We start from the raw sequence: 12844 nt of genomic DNA, 5'->3' as shown, positions 1-12844 counted from the left end.
ACAGTCATTAAGTGGTTGACAGTGAATCCTAAAGATCAAAACAAAAGACACAAGAGAAAAATCTCTGTATATAAAGAGACTGGAGATCATACACATAGGACATTACAAGCAAACTGGTTTCCATCTAGCAGAGAGTGATTTGAGTAGAATTTGTTCGCGTTACAAAAGAGTTACAGAGATCTGAGAAAAGTGTTACAGTACTTACCATCATGAGCAAACAACTCTTCTCCTATAAAATGCTTTTTATATTGTTAATATCTTGCTCCCCCTCCTGTCTTCTCCCTCATTTTTTCCAAGAAAGGCTCAACACCTGTCCAAACAGAAATGCTTTGAGGTAGTGATTAGATATATTTCCCTAAAATAGTTAGCACAATTGATTCTTCATCTATCAGTATTACTCAGCAGAAAGCTAAATTCTAAAAGCTTTCTGGTCATGAGTTAGTCTCACAGATTTTGATGTTCATCATTTCTGAGTCTGTCTGAGTGATCTTATATAAATGAAAGAACACAAATATCAATTACTCTGACCAAGAACTGGAGACAAGGGAAATGTTTATATGTGGGAATTCTGTGTACTTCTATGTTTTTCTTTTTTTTTTTCCTGGGAGTGGAACAAGATTTTCAGTACGTGGTAGAGATAATTCCCATCCTTAACTGGGCAATGGTGGTGCTGATTTCTGATTCACACAACTTCCATGGGTTTCTTAAACTCTGCAACGACAGAGATTATGTCTCTTTTTGAAATACATTTCTAGTTATGTCCATTGCTGAAAGGGGACAAGGAACTCATAGGAATAGAAATGATCTGACTCCTTACATGGAAGTACCATCCCTCAGAGAAAAGAGATCCTTCTGAACATACTTGTTCCTATTTTTCCTTTCTAAGGAGGGTATCTACAAGGGAGATGATGTGTTTATTCACAAGCCCAGAAGAATCCTTTGAAAAATATATTGTGAAATCTGCACTCAAAAAAAAAAAGGCAAAAAGGCTTGATAATTAATTGCCAGTACAAGTGAAGGCAATCTGCAGTATCTGGTTTACTCGGGGAACAATACTAACATGTGGTGTGAACAGTTTAAACAACAGGCCATATCTGTAGCACCCGATATTCCAGGAAATGAGAACAGCCCTAAAGGTGAGGCAGACCCTTCCACCAATCCCTTGCCTACAAAAAAGCAAGCTCCACCATGTCTCACCAAGACAGTTTCCATCCAAATCGCCTGTGTCCGGCCCCACTGTTTCTGTCTAACCACCACCCCTACAGAATATTGCAGTCACTCCTCAGCACCCTGGCTGCTTGCTGTCCTTCTGTCTGCAGTGCTTCAGAAGTCTCTGGCCTTTGTGTTGATCTCCACTTTCATCTGTCATTATCATCATGAAGTGATGAGTATCTCTCTGAAGACTGATCTATTCACATATACTATTTTTAAACAATTATTTCTGTATGATGTACTTTTGATGGAAAGCAATATTTCTACAGAATCCAATATCCTTGTGTTCATAAAATTACATGGGGTTAAAAAAAAATGCTTAGTGGGTTTTAGCTTATTCAAATATCTTTATCTGTAGTTCCATTGGCATGCAAAACATGAATGCATGAATCCTTACAGTCACAAGTATATTTTCTTCCACAGTATGATTCTTTTTTTCATTTCATATCTTCATTTATTTAAAAAGAATCCCCTTCTGATACCAACTCAGGTCACCTCTGTTAATCCAGTGTCAACTCCATTATTGCCAATTACCTCTCAGAAACTAGATTTTAATATGAGAAATAGAAATATTCATCATGCCATTTTATAACCCACCAAGTGCTTATTCAGACTAAAGTACTGATTTCAAAATCGCAGCAAGCAACTAAGACATAATTAAACTTTTATCCCTACAGATTTTTATACGTGTATATATATATGTTCCTTAAAAATAAAAAGGAAAGAAAGAAAAGAAAATAGAAATGTGTAGTGTGATGCTTTAGTTTCATTGAGTATGAGAGCACCACAAAATGCTTTCGTGCAAGTTCTAGGCATGAGAGGAAAAAAAATAAAGTAACACAAACAAGCTTTGTGCTGAGTTGTTTTTTTTACAGTAAAGATTTTATTTTGCATAACACCCTGATATTTTTACACACTTCATTTTGTTTCCCCACTTACTCCCCATTAGAGTAAGAACAGAATTAACCTGTATTTGCATTTAAGAAAAATTTTCCCTTCGAGGGCAAGTTAGTGAAATATATGTAGCCTTTTCCTATACAGTAATCAGTTGAATAAACACCACTCTCATATCCCCGACCTACCTATGACCCTTCTCACACTTCCAGCAGCACCAGCTAGTGAAATGAGAGCTACAGGTAACCATTTTGGATAATCATTTTGTCCATGCTTATGAGTGGACTTTTCTATTCCAGAGTCCCCTAGCCTAGATCCTCTGGAAAATGCAAGCTGGGACAACAAAGTTGCTTTGAGGGACTCTCTAATCAGCATCTTACTAAAAAACCCATCAGTCAAGGATTTTCAAAGCTAGTTACCAGTATTTCTATGCTTCCACCCTTCACAACCCCAGCTCTGCTGATAATCTACCCTGTGTCGCCTTCTGGACAGAATGCATAGGGGTTTTTTGCTGATACCTTATTGCAGCCCACAAGTTCAACTCCAATGCAAACAGGGTCATCAGGAGTCTCCACAGCTCTGAGCATCACCTACAGCAGTGATGCACAGTATCTTATAGCCTCAACAAAATATTAATATCCAACACAAATTAACCATGTTCAAAGAGCAGCTTAGCTAGCCCTCAAGGCTGAAAAAGTGCTGTAAACTCACTTATACTAACACATAAAATGTCAAAGCTCAAATACAGTACTTGAATCCTTGCCATCCAGTACTGGGCAGTATCCTGACACTGCATACTCTGACTCCAACACAGGACTATCCCCTGGGCAAGCTCTTCTCACAGGAAGCTCCTGTGTACCCCTGTTTGCTGCAGATCTGTTTCCTACAGGCAAGGAGCTAGCACATTTCTAAAAGCATCACCCTCCCTTCCCTGGAGCACAAACCCATCCTGGACACTTAGCTAATTGCTTGCGAACAGCACAGTTTAACTCTAGAGCCCAAGCGCAGGAATTAAAGCATTTCCACACAGACACCGCCGTTTAGGAGTGAATCAAATCCAAACCAGCTTGTGTTTATTTTCTTTCTTCTGAAATCTTTATGTACTGTTGTGTCCCATCCCTTCCCTCCTTCACTACCCAGCATGTCCTATTGTTCCTATTTGTCAAGTCATCTCTTAGTTTGAGGCCAGATCAACAGATTACTTATGGTAGTAGGCTAAGCAAATCAGCCAGGAATAAGTGTTTACTGGATCAAGCCCTTAGACTGTCAGCTTCTCAGAGCAGAGATGGTGTTTTATTATTCACATGCAGAGTAGTCTGTACACCAAGGGTGTTATATACATAATTCATTTAAAAATAATAATGGTACCCTAAGAATAAAAAGCATGCCAGCAGGAAAGTTCACTGGCTGCACCAACATCAGTAACTCAAAGCTGCTCACACACAATTAAGGCTTGGAACACCAGCAAGGACAATGTTTATTTTAAGAGAAAGGACCAAGAGTCAGAAAAGCTGCAGTTCTCTTCCCAGCTCCACTGCAAAACACACTTTTGTCAGGACAAATCTCCTAAGTACTTTGGCCCTCAATACACCTTCTCAAAAAGCAAGTAAATAAGAAGGACGAGTATTCCTTTACAATACACCAAAGGTAAACCAATGCTTGGGAAGTGCCTTGGGAAGAGGGAAAACATACTGTATATAACATGTAGATAATATGTAATTGCATAATGGTACGTTTTTCAGTGAAAGACACGAATTTATTTTGGCATTATATATTTTATAGATATCCACCAAATCTGTGATATAGCATATATTTACTAAATTTACTAAATAGACTCATCTGCATACATGTGTGTGTGTATGTAAATGCCCCGCAAGCTACATGTGCATTTGCAGATCACAGAAAGTACACTGGAATAGAAAATACTTTATGGTAAGATGTAAGACGTATGACACAGTCTGCTCGCAGCACCGATCCTTTTCCCCGGACCCTCCAATAACTAAATATTCATGACTGGCACCACCTTCAGGCTTTTCTCTAACACTCCATTGTACCTAAGTGCTGGAGAATTAACCCTTTGGCAATTCAACGTTTTGGGGGATTGTCACCTTCTCTTACTATTATGTGTTTGCTTGTGGGATTTTTTTTTTCATTTACAATAGCCTGGCTATTCTTCTTTCATATTTAAAAACCTTTATGCAAATCAGGCCAGTAGCACAGCAACCTAAAGTTCTTGCATTAATTCAGAATATTATTCACATATAAAAATTCCATTTAAATCCCATTAAGGTTATGACATAAATCCAAACAAACTAGAAAATGCACAGTTAAGGTGGAAAAGTGACATATGTCTTCCAGTCTCTTAGCAGAAGAAAGCAGAATAAGAAAGATATTAGAGCATCACGTAGCTGGGGCAAGGTAGAGGATATACTGCCTTCCTGTCTTTTAGCTGATCATTCTGTTGTATTTGGGATTGCTTTGTTTAGTTTTTGCTTAGTGCCTGTGTCTCAGTGTCAGTGGTCCTGGAAGACAGTATTTGTCTGTAAATACTTCTAAACAACATCCATTCTGAGGGACAGGAGAGGTGATCTCCTGAAAAGCAGCTGCAAGATGAAAAAAACAAAAAAGATCTATTAGCATTTTAGATTTTTTTTGAGGTGTTTCTGGGGGTAAGTCAAATGCAATGACACATATGACACTGTTTTGTAAGTAAGTGCCTCAATTAGCAACACTGATGTTGCTGTCTGGAGCCACCTGCTTCTGTTCTTACATGTTCCACCCCACTTTCCCTTCTGAATTCATGACACTTCCTAACAGTGAACTGCAGAAAGGGCTTTCTGAAAGAGTTAGTGTTAAAGTAGACCTATTTTCCTGAAATATTTAAAATGTTTTTGGTCATGATTTGTGTTGTGGAGGGAATGGGGGGAGGGTGCACCACTCTTTCCACTGTATCTTATAGCCAGGGAGAATGTAGGATTTTTCAGAGTGTACCAGCACTGTAGCTAGCATTGGACATCACTATAGACAGATAGATCTCTTTACCTATAACTAAAGTTTGACCCTGTAGCTCTCCAGCATGAAGGAAGAGAAAGGGGAGGGGTGGTTTTGTTACAGCCATGTTACCCAAGCTGCAGATGCTATAGTTACCTGTGAAATTTCAAGCAGAATCAGACCCAGAGTATGTGACTCTCCATATGTTTGTCATATAGGTAGATATGCCATAGTGGCAGTAAGTACAGGATTGATTCTTTTAGACTTGAATGAAACTTGATTGCAGTATTTTTTCTTTTTGCTAATGATAAGAGTGAAGAAACAAGCTGGTTCAGGCAGTGAAGCTGTTGTCTTGACTAGAGTCCCAAGTTTGATTTGAATTAGCCATTTGTATGACAGACATACTTATGCACACACACACACAGGCACACATACGAAGCTTTGAAAGCAGTTCCATCTGTTTTTCAGCAAGACTAGGTCATAATTAACAAGAGTAGAGATATTTCATGTTCTGCATTTGTGACCTGACATGTCTTCCTTAGTGTTGTCATTGAACACTTCTGTCCTAAACAGAGCTGGTATTAATTGGGGATTCAGTAGAGTAAGGGATTGAGGTTTAGAGAGGGGTTGTTGTTTTTTAAATCTAGAGTATATTTTCTTTCATACTGCCTTGAAGAATTTATTTTTCCCTTCCTCTGTTCTAAGTAAACATTCCACAAATTATGCTTTGAATAAAACAGATCACAGACTTCCATGGAAACAGCAATCAGCATGAGAAAAGGATGGAAAGTGTTCAAGGTGACCAGAATACCTTCTGCAGCACCATCACAAGATACAAGTTGAACCCTAGTAAGTACAGAAGTTGACATGACAGAACAAAGCTAAACAAGATCACAATGTTTGGAGAGGAAGGGAGGGGAAAAAGGGATGTGTGTGCCCAAAGCCATTATTTCCTACCAATTATTGAATCCTTGACAAATTACAAACATTCAGGGTCTCTTTTGAATGGAGCTCCAGGGAAGGTTGAGAGAATATATTAAAATGGGGGCAACCTTTTTTTTTTTTTTTTTTTGGGACATTTTACATTTCAGATTAGTAAATAAGTGCAATTAGACAAACATCTGCTGTGAATGGGAAGGGTGAGAGGTGCCTAGAGGTATGCTCTGTACTTTTAACCTATGTCCTCAGGGAACTCTCTCAAACTACACTGAACTGCTGCAAAGTCAGGTCTTCTCTGGGTCGCAAAGAAAAAGAGGTTACATGTCAGACACTGAAAAGCATGAGGATGAATATAAGTTGCTAACAGCTCTCTAGACAGGGATATCAGATACCTTCCTTCCTCATCAAACTTAAGATTCTCTTTTACAGCTGTCGTGTTCACTGCTGCTCATTGTAGGTGAGCATTTGCTACTCAAATCAAATACTTTTTACATGTCTCTCCTTAAGTTTCAAACTATTCCTTCCACACCCACTAATTTGCTCCTCACCTCTACCCAAATCTCCTTCTCTCTTGAGATAACTTTTAATAACAACACAGAGATGATTGCTGTAGGCTGGTTTTGACCCCTCATCTGGAAGACTCAATGTATTTAAATTACATATCTCTACATTTTAAAAGCATCAGTCTAGAGACAAGAACCAGCTTCTTTTATTTTTTGGTGTCAAGTGCATAGCTCTAACTCCAGAAATAGAACATTGAAGGCGGAATGTTCATGGCCTCCCCCAGGTGCTCACAGGCCCATCTCAAAGCTTTGCATTTTACCCCGCCCCAAACTAGTTTCATCAGTGCCACCGATCAGATCTGCTGCCTGAAATCACCTTATGTTTCCTTCCAAATCTAAAGCAGCCCAAAGAATCAAGGCAACTTAAACAGTAGAGTTCAGGGCTCTCACCCAAAGAACTCAGTCAGAAGACCAACCAACATGGGCCTCTTTGACAGAGGGGCAGTGTCATCCAATTGGGACAGGCGTGTTTGACAGAGGGGCAGTGTCATCCAACTGGGACTGCCAACCTCTTCAACTGGTACAAATGCATCAAAAAGAGGATGCTGTATGTATGGCCTACAATTTCATACCTGAACACTTTCCTTTTGCGTGTTAGTGGCTCTGTTGATTTACTACACATTCGAGTGCAGGACTAACTTTTTTTTTTTTTTAAGCAATTAGAAAGCTAAGGGATTTGATCGAGGCCATAGATCAGGAACAAAACTGTTATAGTATGCTAGTAGACCAACCAGATGGAAGGGTGTGGTGACAGCAATCACCTTTTATCATACATTTGAAGTGTGCCCAGCATAACAGAACTCAGTCCCTGCTGAAGTTTCTGAGTATCAGTTTAACACAGATAGTAAATATCACACAGAACAATGTACATGGAGTTTTACACAACTTTTTTGCTTTTAGAGTCATAAAACCTTCAAAGATTCCACAGAGTAAAATGGATCTGCTCCTAAATGTCTCAAGCTACTTTTCTGGATTTCATAAAATAAAAACATACACTACCAGGAAAGGTTTCCCATATGGATATTTTCCTTTCATATTATTTTTCCCTTTATAACTGCCAGTGACAGCATAGCATTTGAAGCATAAGGAAGAAGTTAGGCTGCATAGGTATTATAAAAGAGAGTAAAATAAGAGAGGACAGAAAGTGGAAAAAAACGAAGTTAATAAATTTAACGAAGTGTATTAATGCTCTTCCCCTGCCTTGACCCCAGATATATTACTAATTGTGAGAATTAACATGTTTCCCACACCTAGCAATGTTTGTATGGTACACCCACTCAAACATTGAAGTGTAAATTGTTTATACATAAAGTCGTGAAATAAACGCAGGCATCCTACATGGCATTGTGAAAGTATTAGTCTATCAGGAGAAGACAGACATCTGCCAGAATGTACCTAAACCCAATCGTATATAGGGTCAAAAATTTGTAAGAGGAACATGCTTACTGTAATGTCTGATCATCTTCCAAAAGTGCATCACATGACCTTATTGCCTTCCAGATCAGCTGTTCCTATTTTCTTAACAGATATGTTCTGAACATATAGCAGTTATATTCTTAACAGATATATAAGTTTTGCGGAAAACTTTTTTGGGTGCAGATCCTCGTAATCTACCTTCTACTTTGTGTATTTCAGTGATATTGAGTGATAAAGGAACCACATGAATATGCATACATTGCCTGACAGAAAAGCTTCACAAATAGGTGGGCAAACCTTCTGTCACCTTATCCTGTAGCCACCTGCCTGAACTTAAGTTCTAAAGCTAGGACTAATTATTGTTTGCTGAAACTTAGCTCTGAAAACATCAGGAAAAAAAAGTCACAGTAAATGAAATTCAGTGCACATTCTCATGTTCTGATGTTCTTTTAAGTAACACTGCCTCAGGATACATTAGTTTCATTATCTCTGTGTCTATAATAAGATCCTAGTGCATAACAGCCAAAGATTGCCATTTATCCTTCCCACACTGACATGTTTCATTTTGGTTGGTAGAAAGGATAAGTTATGTGAGCCACAGCCCTGGAATTCCCACTCAGTGTTCTATTACGGACAGAACATTTGGTTCTGAATCCTTCCAGTGAGAGAAGGTCTGCTGTACTGATTCAGAATAAATACTGCTTGCTCCTTCAACAAATGCAAATTATCAGTTTGAGTTGAACTGCTCTACAAAGAAAATGCATTGTGGAGAAAAACAAAGTATTTTGAAGAAAACTACAATTTTTAATTTTGAGTTCTGAGGAGCATATGTCTCCATAAGGCAAAGCATTGTATTGGAAAACTCCCAACTATATATTTTAGTTGTAAGAAAGACATATGTTTTTCAATAGGAACCAGTAATTAAATATGAACTTATTGCTGTACATCAGCTCTGGTTTTGTTGAAACTTCAATCTTGTGTTGAGGACTGAAGAATATATACTTGGTTTCTCCATGCTTGGTTTTCACAATGTTTATCAACTAAAAAGAGTAAATGTCCAGAGTGTCTACTCTTGATATCAGTATTAGGCCTTACAGCACCTAAACATGAGATACCTAGCCCGGTGGCACAAAATTAGCATGCCCATACAGTGGAGATTTGGGCAGTGAACAGATCTGCGTATCTTTAAAGATTCTTTAAAAGCCTAGGCCTGAATGGGGAGTTGCATAAACTGGTCAGTAAGAAACAGTATCTGACCTGCTGTTTGTCTGAGGAGGTTTGGTGTTGGATTTAAGGCTATTCATTTTAAGTACTTCCACCTAGAGAGAACCCAGACCCAAAGTGCTCTGCTGAGCACTCAGCAGTCCTGACAGCAGCATTAGGGATCATGTGCTGGAGGTGGAAATCCACTAATACCTGCACTTTATGATGACTGTTTAGAAGCACCTGTACTTTTTGCTGCATGAAAAGAGCAAAAAGCAGTGAGACAATATACTTTAAGATGGAGCTTGTTCCTCTAATTGAGAGATTATACAACATGGTTTTCTGAGATTTCAGTTGGCAGTGTTCAGTGAACCACTATATCTCTTTCTAACTACTGTGGGCTTGTACTTCCCAAGATATCCACTTAGCTTAATATCAACATCCCAACGGTACAGCAAACTTTACTTTTAGAACCCCACAACTGCTTATTCAAGAGCACTGCATGTATGTGAGTGATCTAGCTCACCTTCACATTTGGAGAGTATATTTAGGCTGCCTATAGAGATTTGGCTTCAGAAGAAACATCTAGAACCTAGCAAGTTCAGGATAAACAGCTGAAGAATGCTACTCTAGTTAGATAGTTCGATAAACTGAGTTAACGCTGAAGTGTGGGCTGATGTACAAGGCTGATACTAGTGTCCATGAGTTACACTGGCTACGACAGAGGAAGGGCAACCTTTTCTGGGGTGGTATTGCTTATGTCACTAATAGCACTGTCCCACCCAGTGGTGGCTCATAGCACACTGGGATTCACTGAAGATGCCATAACAATGATCTTCCACGCTTCTTTTCACCTCAGTCTACCTGGTGGAGTTTTAAAATGCAAAACAAGTGGTATTCTACTCAATAAAAAAATTTTAATTGGTATCAAAGCTGTGGGAAGAGAGCTATGTGGAGGAGCATCTCACTTTCATTCCTCTCACACAGACGTTTAAACACTCTGTGAAAGAAGACAAGGTAACTTGCATAATTTCTGCCAGTCAGCACAGCTTGGCAGAGCTGATCAAAAAATGACCCCTTTTTCTTCAGAGAAGATGAGAAATATTTGTCCATGCTTTTCATTATGCACTGAGAAAGCAAAGCATGTCTTATAACTTTGTTTAGAAAATTTCAGTGCCTCACACAAAATACCTTGTGTTGCCATAGTTTATGCAAGATAAAATGAATATTAAAAATATTAACAGCTAAAGTGAGGGAGAGGAGGATTCTTCCAGCTAAGTATCATGAGTGTATTCACTTATGCTGAGCCATTACCGCTTTCTTCCTTTATGGTCATTGATAAGAAAAATAGCTACAAAGGCACAAATCATCTTATCCTAAAGTATACAAGTAAAAATGGTTAGGAGTCTCTCCCCAGAAATGCCTGTTTCTTTCCACTGACAAGAAAGTGATCCTATGGTGACTGAAAGTCCTAGATGCTTATCCTGTAAATGTCTAAAGCTTGGTGGAAATAAGATGGCCATGCTCTCTTAGGTCAGGCCACCTAACTAGAATTACAAGCAACATTTTGACTTCTTACTGCATGGCCCATTAGCCCACTTACGAATAATTCAATGTTCTTTCTGTCAGGTCTTTAACTATCTGCAGAAAATTTCTTTAGTCGAGTCTTTATAGCGCTTGATACTTCTATCTCTGCTTAGCAGTATATCATGAGGCAATGTGAAGTTATATGCCTTGTTTACTTGATCATTCTTGCAATCACTAAAAAACACAGTTGTGCCAATGCTTTATTGTATGTTTATTCTCAGGAAGAGGGTTTGTAGAACAACCTCACATTAACAAACCTCCTCTCTGTGTTACTGCAAGTCATACCTTAGATTAAGTAGGGCTAATAGTCTTAAAACAGTCAGGTTGTTTCACCTTAAAGATTTATATTTCATATCAGCTTGTTAACATACAATTTTAATGCATTAAGTAAGAACCTATATAAAAACAAATAGTATGTTTGAGATCCCTTCATTAAAGTGAGTTTGACAGCATGGTCAAAGTGTGTGGGGCATGTTGCAATGGAAATTCCTCACACAGAAGAGACTCATAAAAAAGTTTTGGATAGCTTTGAATAGCATTTTTCCTCTCTGCTTCCTTAGATTTTGCTTAACATTGTTTAAATGCATTTCCCATAGTCATAGTACAATACTTCACAATACTAAAATAAACATTATAGCTTCATCTACTCTTTTTTACAAAAGCTGAAGAGTAAAGTGTACAAGGTAGAACAGAAAGTTACTCAACAACTTGACATGGATTTTATGGCTCAGCCTAGCTACCTGTTGTTCCTATGCAGCCTATTTCACATCTTCATGAAACATCACCTGACATACGATTTAACAGTCTCAATTCCAGGTGAGGAGTGGCAGCATCACTATCCTGGATGGGCCACTCGAAACGCCTATGATTCCTACTGGAGCCACTAGCTCTAGCTGTGAGGCCAGCTCCAGCCATGAGCCAGCACACAGATTGCATTCCCCAATGCCTCTTCCCCAGCATCATATCCCTGAGCATATTATTTTCTTTTACAAGATCTGTATTTCCCATAATTGGTCACAAGGTTTTGTAGCCATGCTCAGCTCTTCTTCCTATCCTTCCAGCAGCTCAGTTATTCCTAGCTCCAGCCCGCCTCCAGGCCCTGGTCACCCTCTGTCCCTCAGCGTTGTCAGTCTTCCCTCTTTTTACAGTTTTTGCTCAGTCAGCAGAAAGCATGACAGCTTCACTTGCCCAACCAAAGGTGCCTCTGCTTGTCCTGGACAAAGAGACTTTTCCCATCTTTCTCCTGTCTCCACGTTTAGTCAATATTTGCATAATATATTAAGTAAGTGGGGAAACCTCAAAGGATTTGGTTCAATGCCTTTTGGATAAGCACCTGAAAAGCTTGGCTGTTTGTGCAAACCTAATCCAAACAATCTGATTCTTGAGTTAATGGGCTGGAAATCTTTTGAGAACAGGTTGTCTCACAGTACAAGATTTCCTGTAATTTTTGCTTCTGCTTTTGGAACAGGAGTACAAAGAAAATAGCCTCTTGTACTGTTTTGACACTTCCTTTAAGGATTCAGGATAAGCCGGGGAGAAAGTTGCACAGACTTTTCTGAGCCTCACAAAAGACCACTCAGGTTAAATCTTATATTTCAGTTGGGAACTCGGGATGGGGCATTATGCCGTCCAAGTCAATTCAGCTGTTCTTTTAGAGCAATGTTCACTCATTTTATTGATATGCATCAGGTATTGGTAAAATAATACACTACATACTCTGACTGACTGGCTAATAGGAATCTGTCAAACTATGAATGCTATAACAGTCACATAATAATAACACAGCACTAGAGAAGGTAATAAATTACATACTTGCCACCATCCCTCACGTATTCTATACGGATCATGGAGTTATGGTTATTGGTTGCAGTATGTATTACCAGGTCCCAGGGTCACCAGAACAGAGTTAAATGATGTAAGGGAGTAAGTAAAATGATGATTTATGTTCCAAAACAGCACTAGCCTTGATACCTGTTTAACTCATGCAGTATGTTTATATACTGGGTGCGAATAATCAGGCTCCTTGGAAAAAGAGAGAA

Source organism: Tinamus guttatus, unplaced genomic scaffold (assembly GCF_059628265.1).
Source record: "Tinamus guttatus ecotype Peru unplaced genomic scaffold, ASM5962826v1 Tinamus_guttatus_pri_ptg000063l, whole genome shotgun sequence".
Classification (NCBI taxonomy): Eukaryota; Metazoa; Chordata; class Aves; order Tinamiformes; family Tinamidae; genus Tinamus; species Tinamus guttatus.
The sequence above is the reverse complement of the archived record's forward strand: the minus strand, read 5'-3'. Positions refer to the sequence as shown.